The sequence below is a fragment of the Tupaia chinensis genome, unplaced genomic scaffold (assembly GCF_000334495.1).
Source record: "Tupaia chinensis unplaced genomic scaffold, TupChi_1.0 Scaffold145870_1, whole genome shotgun sequence".
NCBI classification, from domain to species: domain Eukaryota; kingdom Metazoa; phylum Chordata; class Mammalia; order Scandentia; family Tupaiidae; genus Tupaia; species Tupaia belangeri.
Window position 1 is genome coordinate 5341480 of NW_006205727.1, and position 8016 is coordinate 5349495.

Consider the following 8016-nt stretch of genomic DNA (forward strand, 5'->3'; position numbering starts at 1 on the left):
TCTTAAACGATGTTCCCTTGGAACCTGACCGTGAAGACCTTAAGGAGAAACGCTCCGCCCGTCAGCTGCCTGCTCCTGCAGACTGGCAGTACCCCCAGAATCCAGAGCGAGAGAACTCAGACAATCAGAGCAGTGCTCTAATGGGCCAGATCTGCGGAGTCCAAGGACAGAATTCACTCCATTCCAGCCGCTGGCAGCCACAGAGAAGGCTGGGAGTGAATAGTCAGCTGTGCTGCAGGGGAACACCCCCAAGGCTCAGGCGGGGCAGGCTTTCTCATCTCTGTTCAAGAACTTTGTCCCCAGTAAGAACCTCATGCCAGGGCTCCTCACATTTCTCTGTGAACTTCATCTGCTTCAAGGTGACCCTAGGATTTGAGAGTGGAGGGCAGGGGGAAAGGGACTTCTCCTCAGAGGCACCTTCTGTGTTGTTCTAGGGACACTTAGATGACTAGTCACCCTGACTACACTCACTCCAGCACCACCACCCCGCACCTCCCATTGACACTCACCAAGCCAAGTGCTTGCATCATGCCCCAGCAACCTTCTCCGCCTGTCCCTCTGCCTCATTTCGGACTCTCTCTTTCAGCCTTCCTTTGTTTTGGCCTTTTCTTTCTCAGTCCCATGAGGAGTTTAGGTCACCCCTGTCCCCATGAAAAGTGCTAAATTGCTCTCACCCTCTAAGACTTCACTCTGCCAGAATGCCCACCCCTTATCCATCCCAGCCATCAAGAGAGTTTGGTCTCAAGCCTGGGTGCACACATCGGCCCCTCGATGCCTTGGCCTCGGCTGGGGCATCTTACATCTGTGCCTCTCACAGGCCCCCAGATACTGTTTCCATGGAGACCTAGTCAGTCAAGGAGCTTCAGCTTCGGAACCAGCTTCCAGCCTCGGTTCGCCTGAAACAGTGAGGGTTCCCAGGCACTCAGTTCATAAATGGGGACCTGAGGCTAGAAGTGCTGCCCCAGGTGATTCCTATTTTTGCACGTAAATTCTGAGACATGGAATCCAGGGCAGCCAGGCTGCTCAAACTCAGCAGGCCCCAGTCCTAGCTCTATACCACACAGAACCTCTCCCCCCTTCCTAGGAGGCTTCATCTATGGAGCCCTCACTTCCCTGTCATTCCCACAGCCGGGTCACCCCCACCAACAAGCAGCAAGGACTTCCCCGCTCTGCCTAAGCTACTGCTGTCTCGGCCTTCAAGGATATCCCCACCCCAACCTCCAGGGGCCGAATGTCTTCCGTTGTTTTCTCTGGAGGCTGGGCTAACCCGTCTGCTGACCGCTCCTCCACACTGACCTCTCCTCTACACTAGACCTCTCGTGGTCCCCTTCCTCCACATCATCAGGTCTGGGGTAGAGACTCCGGGCTCTCCCTCACTCTCCACCACTGTGTCTATACCACCAGGGCCCAGGCAGTGTTAAGAGGCCTGGTAACAGCTTTGTCCTCCAAGGGTTTTCCATAAAAAAACTCCATTCGGGGCCTCCTTATCCACAACCTGATTGGAAATGACCCCAAGAGTAAGTTTTTTCCCCTGGAATATTTATCATCACACCCATAAGTGAAGTTCCAACTGACTGAGCTCTCTCACCCCACATCAGAGCTTCTCATAGGTTATGCTATCTCATCCCGACAGCAGTCCTGTACAGGGACAACCTGGTGGGCACAATGGGCATCGGGCTCATTCTTTCTCCACCCTCCTCAGCTCAACCCCCTCCCTTAGCACTCCTTCCTGTCCACCCACGTACTAGCAATTAGCAAGCCAGCAGCAGCATTTCACACAGCTACTAAACAGGAAAGTGTTCCTCTTCCCCTGCTGGTTCCGTCCCCAGCACCGCTCATAACTGTGGGCCAGATCCCTTCCCTATTCCGTTAGCGCCACTAACACTGGGACAAAGACCCATTCCTCTGACCCCGTGTATGGGCCCAGCTTGGCCCACCTCTTGGTCGGGAATCCTCCTGGTTTCCTTCTAGCACTTTACCTGCTGGTCTCTCCTCCACACTGGACCTCACGTGTCCCCTTTCCTCTACACCATCAGGTCTGAGGCCAGAGGCGTCCAGGCACCCTCACTCTCTAGCACTGTCAAACAACCTCATCTGTCACCAGGCAGTGGAGGGAGTGACCCAGGGCAGCCAGACCTCAGACCCAGCAGGTCCCAGCCCCACTTTACACCATACAGAAAACAATCTTGGTGAGATCAAAGTCAGGTTGGATAAGGGATGCTAGAGATCTTCTGAGGTACCAAGAAGGGGCTTCCATGAAATGAATCCATCAGCCTCCCAACTTCCTCCACACTGTCCAGTCCACTCCAGAGACAATTCCTGCACCCTCAGACAAGGGCAGGCCAAGAGTGCTCCCCAGCTCTAGGACTGAGCTCATCCACTCGTGTCTTACTGTTTTACCCTCTACCAAGTTCCCCAATTCTGCTTCATTAGTCAAGACCTCTACCTACCTACTCCCATCCCATCCAGATATCCACTTACCAGCCCAGGCCAGGCCACAGAACGCGGCCACTATCAGCAGGACACAGGCCTTCATGGTGCCCAGCTGGAAGCCAAAGGGGATTAGCAGCTGGATTTTCACTAGAGTCAAGGTGACTGTCCCAGCTCTCAAATGAGCCTCACTCTCTAGGCTGATGCTTTTAAAGACATCAGGACTTGTGGATCTGGTGTCTCCAGATCCTCCAGGAAGAAAAAAGGGAGGGAGGGACCCCAGATGGATGGAAGGTGGAGAGGAGGTGGGGCTCTACATCTGTTTGAAGCCTAAGGGAAGGTGACTAAGCCAGCAGGTAGTGCCAGATGTTTAGAACAGGTAATGCTAGCCAACTGTAGCTAGAAAATAGGTCATGTAAGTAGACACTAAAGGATGGGCCTAGTTGGGGGGGGTGTACAAATTTGGGACACTTATGAGCTTATCTTTGGATGATCCCCTCTGAACACTCACCTACTGACAAGTCACAGACCTGACCTTCCAAGGGGCCAAAGGTTAGTTTCATCTTTGAATTCTGGTACTCATCATGACATCAGAACACAGTGAGGTGAACATTCCAGGTCCGGCAAGCACTAAGTGCCAGGCGAGGGCCGGGGTCATGGATGGGAGAGAGAGGAGTATGGGTCAGAAACAAGGGCTGTTATTACCATCAAGTCCCATACAACTAAATCATTCTGGAGATACAAGGCAAAGGGGCTTTGAGGCAGTCAGCCTCTCAGGTTTTAACATGTTCCAGGTTCTTACAGGTTTCAGGTTCATGAGGCAAGGGCAACAGGCCTCTTCAAGGCAGCCAAAGGACACATCCTTCCCCTCTGAGAGCCTAGGGCCCCAGTTCCTTCCCCAGTGAGGGATGAGGCACCTCAGGGCTCCTTTGTTTCCAAGCCTGAGAGTGGAGGAACCAGATCCTGCAGCTCTCAAGTTTTCCCCTCATAACGAAGGTAAAACCTGCTAAGTAAAATGCCCTTTCCAGAGAGAGCACTGCATGGGGAAATCTCAGCTGTTTCAAAAGAAGAAAACCATCATATAAAATGGCAACATTTGAGGACCAACAGTTGGTGTAATGGCTATGTCGCTGGACTCCCATGCAGTCGACCATGGTTTGAGTCCTGGACCTGGTAGCTTAAACTCATGCTGGGCGCGTGTGCGTACGCACTCAAGATCCTGAGAGAAGAATGGAGGAGAAGGGATTGCGGCGTGGCCATCCCTCCTGGGGGGTGATTTCTCACTTTCTATCTCTGTCTCTCTCTGTCTTTCTGGCGAGTGTATGTGCCCTATAGCTAAAACCTCTCCAAAAAATAAATAAATGAAAAATAAAATAAAATGGCAAAAGTTGGGCCAGATGGTGGGGTGGTGGTTAAGGTGGCTGGATCCCACATGGCCAACTGTGCGGTCTGAGTCCCAGCTGTAACAGTTTGAGAAACACCAGGCGTGAGTGTGAGTGTGCATCCAAAATCCCAAAAGGAGAGAAAGAGAAGGGATTACAACGTAGCCATCCACTATGGGGAGTGCTTTTTCATTCCCCACTCTCCTCTCTCCAGTGAATGCTTTTTTTTTTTTTTTTTAATGGCAAAATTGATGAACAATGGAGACCCACTTTGTAAGTGATTTTTGGCTGGGGGTAGATGGTGGGTGGTCCAAACTGTGTCTTCCTCATCCTGTGTACTCTAACAGTAGAAGTTTTGTCCTCTCTCTGGCCTTCACTTTCATCATCTGTGAAATGGTGGGGTTCGACCTAGCAACTCTTTCTCAGTTTCTCTTTCTCCTAAAAATTCTCATACTTAAATTTTGTGATTTCCTGCCCAAGCATCAGGTTGCACAGTTGGTGGGTTAAGGGGAATGCCAACCCTTTGCCACAAAATGAGACCAAACCTGGGATCTCAGCAGTGTAGAAAAGGATGAGACTGAGACAAGCCACCTTTGCAAGGACTTGTGCCAGAAGCACAGAGTGAAGCTGGCCCTTCTCTCCCCAGCAGGAAGCTGCTTAAAGTCGAGAAGGGCAAAGCAGGTAGCCCCATTGGCACTCGTTTCATTTGCACAACCCAAAAGCAGGCAGCTGAGCCCCTGCCAGCCAGAATCCTCATCCTGCCTGGATTGTCACCACATCTGATTCTGGTTTGTTTGGGGACAAAGGAGGGTGTCACTGGCTGAGCTGGGAAGCAATGACACATCAGAATTTGGGATTAGATGCCCTGTCCTTTCCAAGTACTCAGCTGGGTAGACTCTGGCTAAGACCCAAGTTGTCACAGTAGGAGTGGAACCTGGCCAGGCTTCCCCTGATGTGTAGCTGAACTGACTGCAGGAAGGAGCTTTTGGAGAGGGAGCTCTTCCCTCTGTCCAGGGAATTTTGGACATGAGCAAGGACAAGAGAATGACCTCCTAAAGCCAGATGGATCATCTGAGGACCCAAGTGTTTCAAACTGGGTCCCCCAGCAAGAGGTGATGGTCTCAACAGCTACCAACACTGACTGAGCAAATCCATACGCTAAGCACAGAAAGTGTATATAATCTCACCATGTATATCTCATTGATTCTCTCTACCAACTTAACAGGTACTATTGTTGTCCTTATTTTACAGATGAGGAAACTGAGGTATGAGAAGGTTAGGCAAGTGAAACACACAGTATTAGGTTATGCAGCATGTCCATCTGGTCAGAGGCCATCCATATATGCTCTGATGCCACATTGTCCCTGCAATGGGGACCAGCAGATGGGGGGGGGTTCCCAATAGGTTGGGTCCTGGTTGCCTAGAATCGGGAGAGGAGAAAGGGGGATGCATAGTAGATGTTATCCCAGTGAGGAGAATAACAACAGAGATGCCTCCCATAAATCAGGAAGTAAGGACATGGTTCAGCTAGGACCTCCATGGAGGCTCACAGGGTGGGGAACCCAGGAGACATTTGTCTGTTGAAGATGTAGGGAGTGGAATTCCATCAGCAGATATGTATTGAGTGATCTCTGTATGCCAGGTGCCAGGGTAGCCGGGTACCATAGTGTTATTGGACTGACAGGGCTCAGACTGGAATGGAAACTTCTTGTAACTGACTGGTTTCTGGTGGGACAGAGGACGGCAGTAAGTCGCTGAGTGAAGTAGGCCCCACTCATCTCTGGGTTACCCAGGTGGTCAGGCTATGGAAGAGACTGGCCCAGGGGACTATTAAAGGGACATGTGTCCAGACCAACCTATTCCATCACCCTTTCCTTCTTTAAACAAAAGCTAACTCATTTCAGCAGAGGACCAGAGCCTGATAGGACCCTGCAGCTGTCCCTGCACAGGCGAGGTCAGGATTGATCTCCCACAGCGACCCAGCACTGAAGATGCTGGGCACTAGCACCCATTCTACCGTGGCCTTCAAAATGCTGCCCTGGCCGCCAGCAGAAAGACCAGGGACACTCGCCCACGTTGGCTCCTACCGAATGGGTCTTAGAAATAGTTCTGTGTGTGAGCTGTCTCCCCACATTGGTCTGCATGCTGTGTACCACATTGTGCTCACAGGCTTTCTGACACAGGCAGTCCTGACACTCAGCATAGCACCCCCTGCCTGGCCGACTCTGGCATATTAGTCAGACCTGCCAACAGGGCCCCTCAGCGCAGAGCTCCCAGCCTGTGTTTCTAGTTCTGCTGGCCCAGTCCCATGCCTGTCCTATGTCTGGAATGCCCTCTCCCCACCCTTCGCTGCCCATCCCCTACTCATCTACCAGCCCCAGGGCAAATCCACCCTGCCATAAAGCCTGACCTCATCCCTCCAGCCCACAGGATCACTCCTGCCTGTGGAGTCAGCTCTTGCTATTTATCCTGTGTGCCTTTGACACATCCCAGCCAACATGAAGCCTGCACTCCCACTTTTCATCCACGCAGGTTGTTTCTTTAGCTCACTTCTGAAATCCCCTGCCTCATGGTTCCCCTCAGCCCCTTTATTATTGTTATCCAGTATGTGCCTGGAACCAGTAGTGAGTCGGTGTAGGAGTGCTGAGTTAGCCTTCTATCCCACTTGTTATGAAAGACTTTTATGAAGGTGATCAGCCAGAGGAGAGCAGATGGAACCCCAGAGTTCATACTGGGGTGCTTACAGACTGGAGGGTAGGGGCTCATCTCCAACTTACATTTTCAGAGCAAACACACTGTTTTTAGCTATGCCATATGTTTATTTGAGGCCAATACAAATGTGGAGGGAACTAAACCCTCAAGCTACCCTGCAGCACTGCTGATGCAAGGGGGCCCATAGGGGCCACTCAGACAGAACCCGGGATTCCAGCAGTTTCTGAACCCACAAAGTAAAAGGCAATTCGATTCTAGCCTGTTTCTTTAGGTTTCCAAAGTAACGTCCTGCTTACACTTTTTGCCAGCTGTGTGAATGCTTGTTTTATACTGTCCCAAATTATAAAGTAAAACTACTATTGTGTGTCCTTAAACTGCACTGGCTTTGAAGAGTGTCTAGAAGCACAACGGGGACAGAGAGAAGCAGATGAGACAGTAGACAGTGATAAGGAGGCTCAGAGAGACAGTGAGGGAGTGAGCTAGCATGAGATCAAGAGAGACAGGCGTGCCTGAGGCTGCCCAAGAGTCAGGTGCCATCGTGAGGCGCCTCCCTCCTCTCTCACCTGAGGTGTGTTGGCACAGCTGGTCGCTTCTGCTCTTCCAAAGTTGATGACAGGACAACAGGACTGGCAGGATGAGAATGACCCATGGGATGAGAATCTGCAATCTGTCCAAATGATCATCACGATCGTGCTGAGGTAGTCAGTTTGTGGGAACTAGCCCTCGTCTCATTCATTCACCCGTCAGATGGTAAGCGAGTGCCACTGTGCCAGCAACTGTGCAGGGACCAGTGGACACCAGAGCAAGGGGCTCAGCATCTGCATGGAAGGAAAGACAACAGTGCTCTTAAAGGTATGATTACGGGCAGCAGAACACAGGGCCAAGCCCATTATAAAACTGGACAGCCTGGGTTGGAATCCTAGCTCTGAGACTCAGCAGCTGTATGACCCCTGGGCAAGGTCCCGCTATGCTTGAGAACGAGCACCTTATAAGCTGCTGTGACACTGAATGAGTTAGGCCTTACAAAGATTTTAAAACAGTGCCTGTATGACCCCTGGGCAAGGTCCCGCTATGCTTCAGAACGAGCACCTTATAAGCTGTTGTGAGGCTGAATGAGTTAGGCCTTACAAAGATTTTAAAACAGTGCCCACTTGGACCAGCACATGACGTAATGGTTATGTTGCTGGACTCCCACATGGCTGACATTGTTTCAAGTCCTGGACCTGGAGCCTTGAAACTCACACTGAGCACGTGACCATGCATGCCCAAAATTTCAAAAGCAGACAGGAGGAGAAAGAATTGGAGTGTGGCCATCCCCCTTAAGGGGTGATTTCTCACTTTCTATCTCTCTGTCTCTCCGGTGAATGCAGGTGCCCTATAGCAAAAGTCTTACAATAAATAAATAAATAAAATAATGCCTATCACATAACAAGACCAGATTAGTGTTTGCTAATATATATTTTTTCTTAAAAAATGTATGAAAAATTAGTAC

The 8016-nt window shown here is 50.8% G+C and overlaps 1 protein-coding gene across 1 annotated transcript in view; it reads right to left on the reverse strand.

Moving 5' to 3' along the window:
• ENDOU (endonuclease, poly(U) specific) overlaps nt 1–7337 on the reverse strand; it is a 23534-nt gene extending 16197 nt beyond the window's left edge. The window contains exon 1 of the mRNA XM_006168573.2: nt 7088–7337. The gene's annotated coding sequence lies outside the window, so the exon portion shown is untranslated. The remainder of the gene's footprint in view (nt 1–7087) is intronic.
• Between the last annotated feature and the right edge of the window lie 679 nt (nt 7338–8016).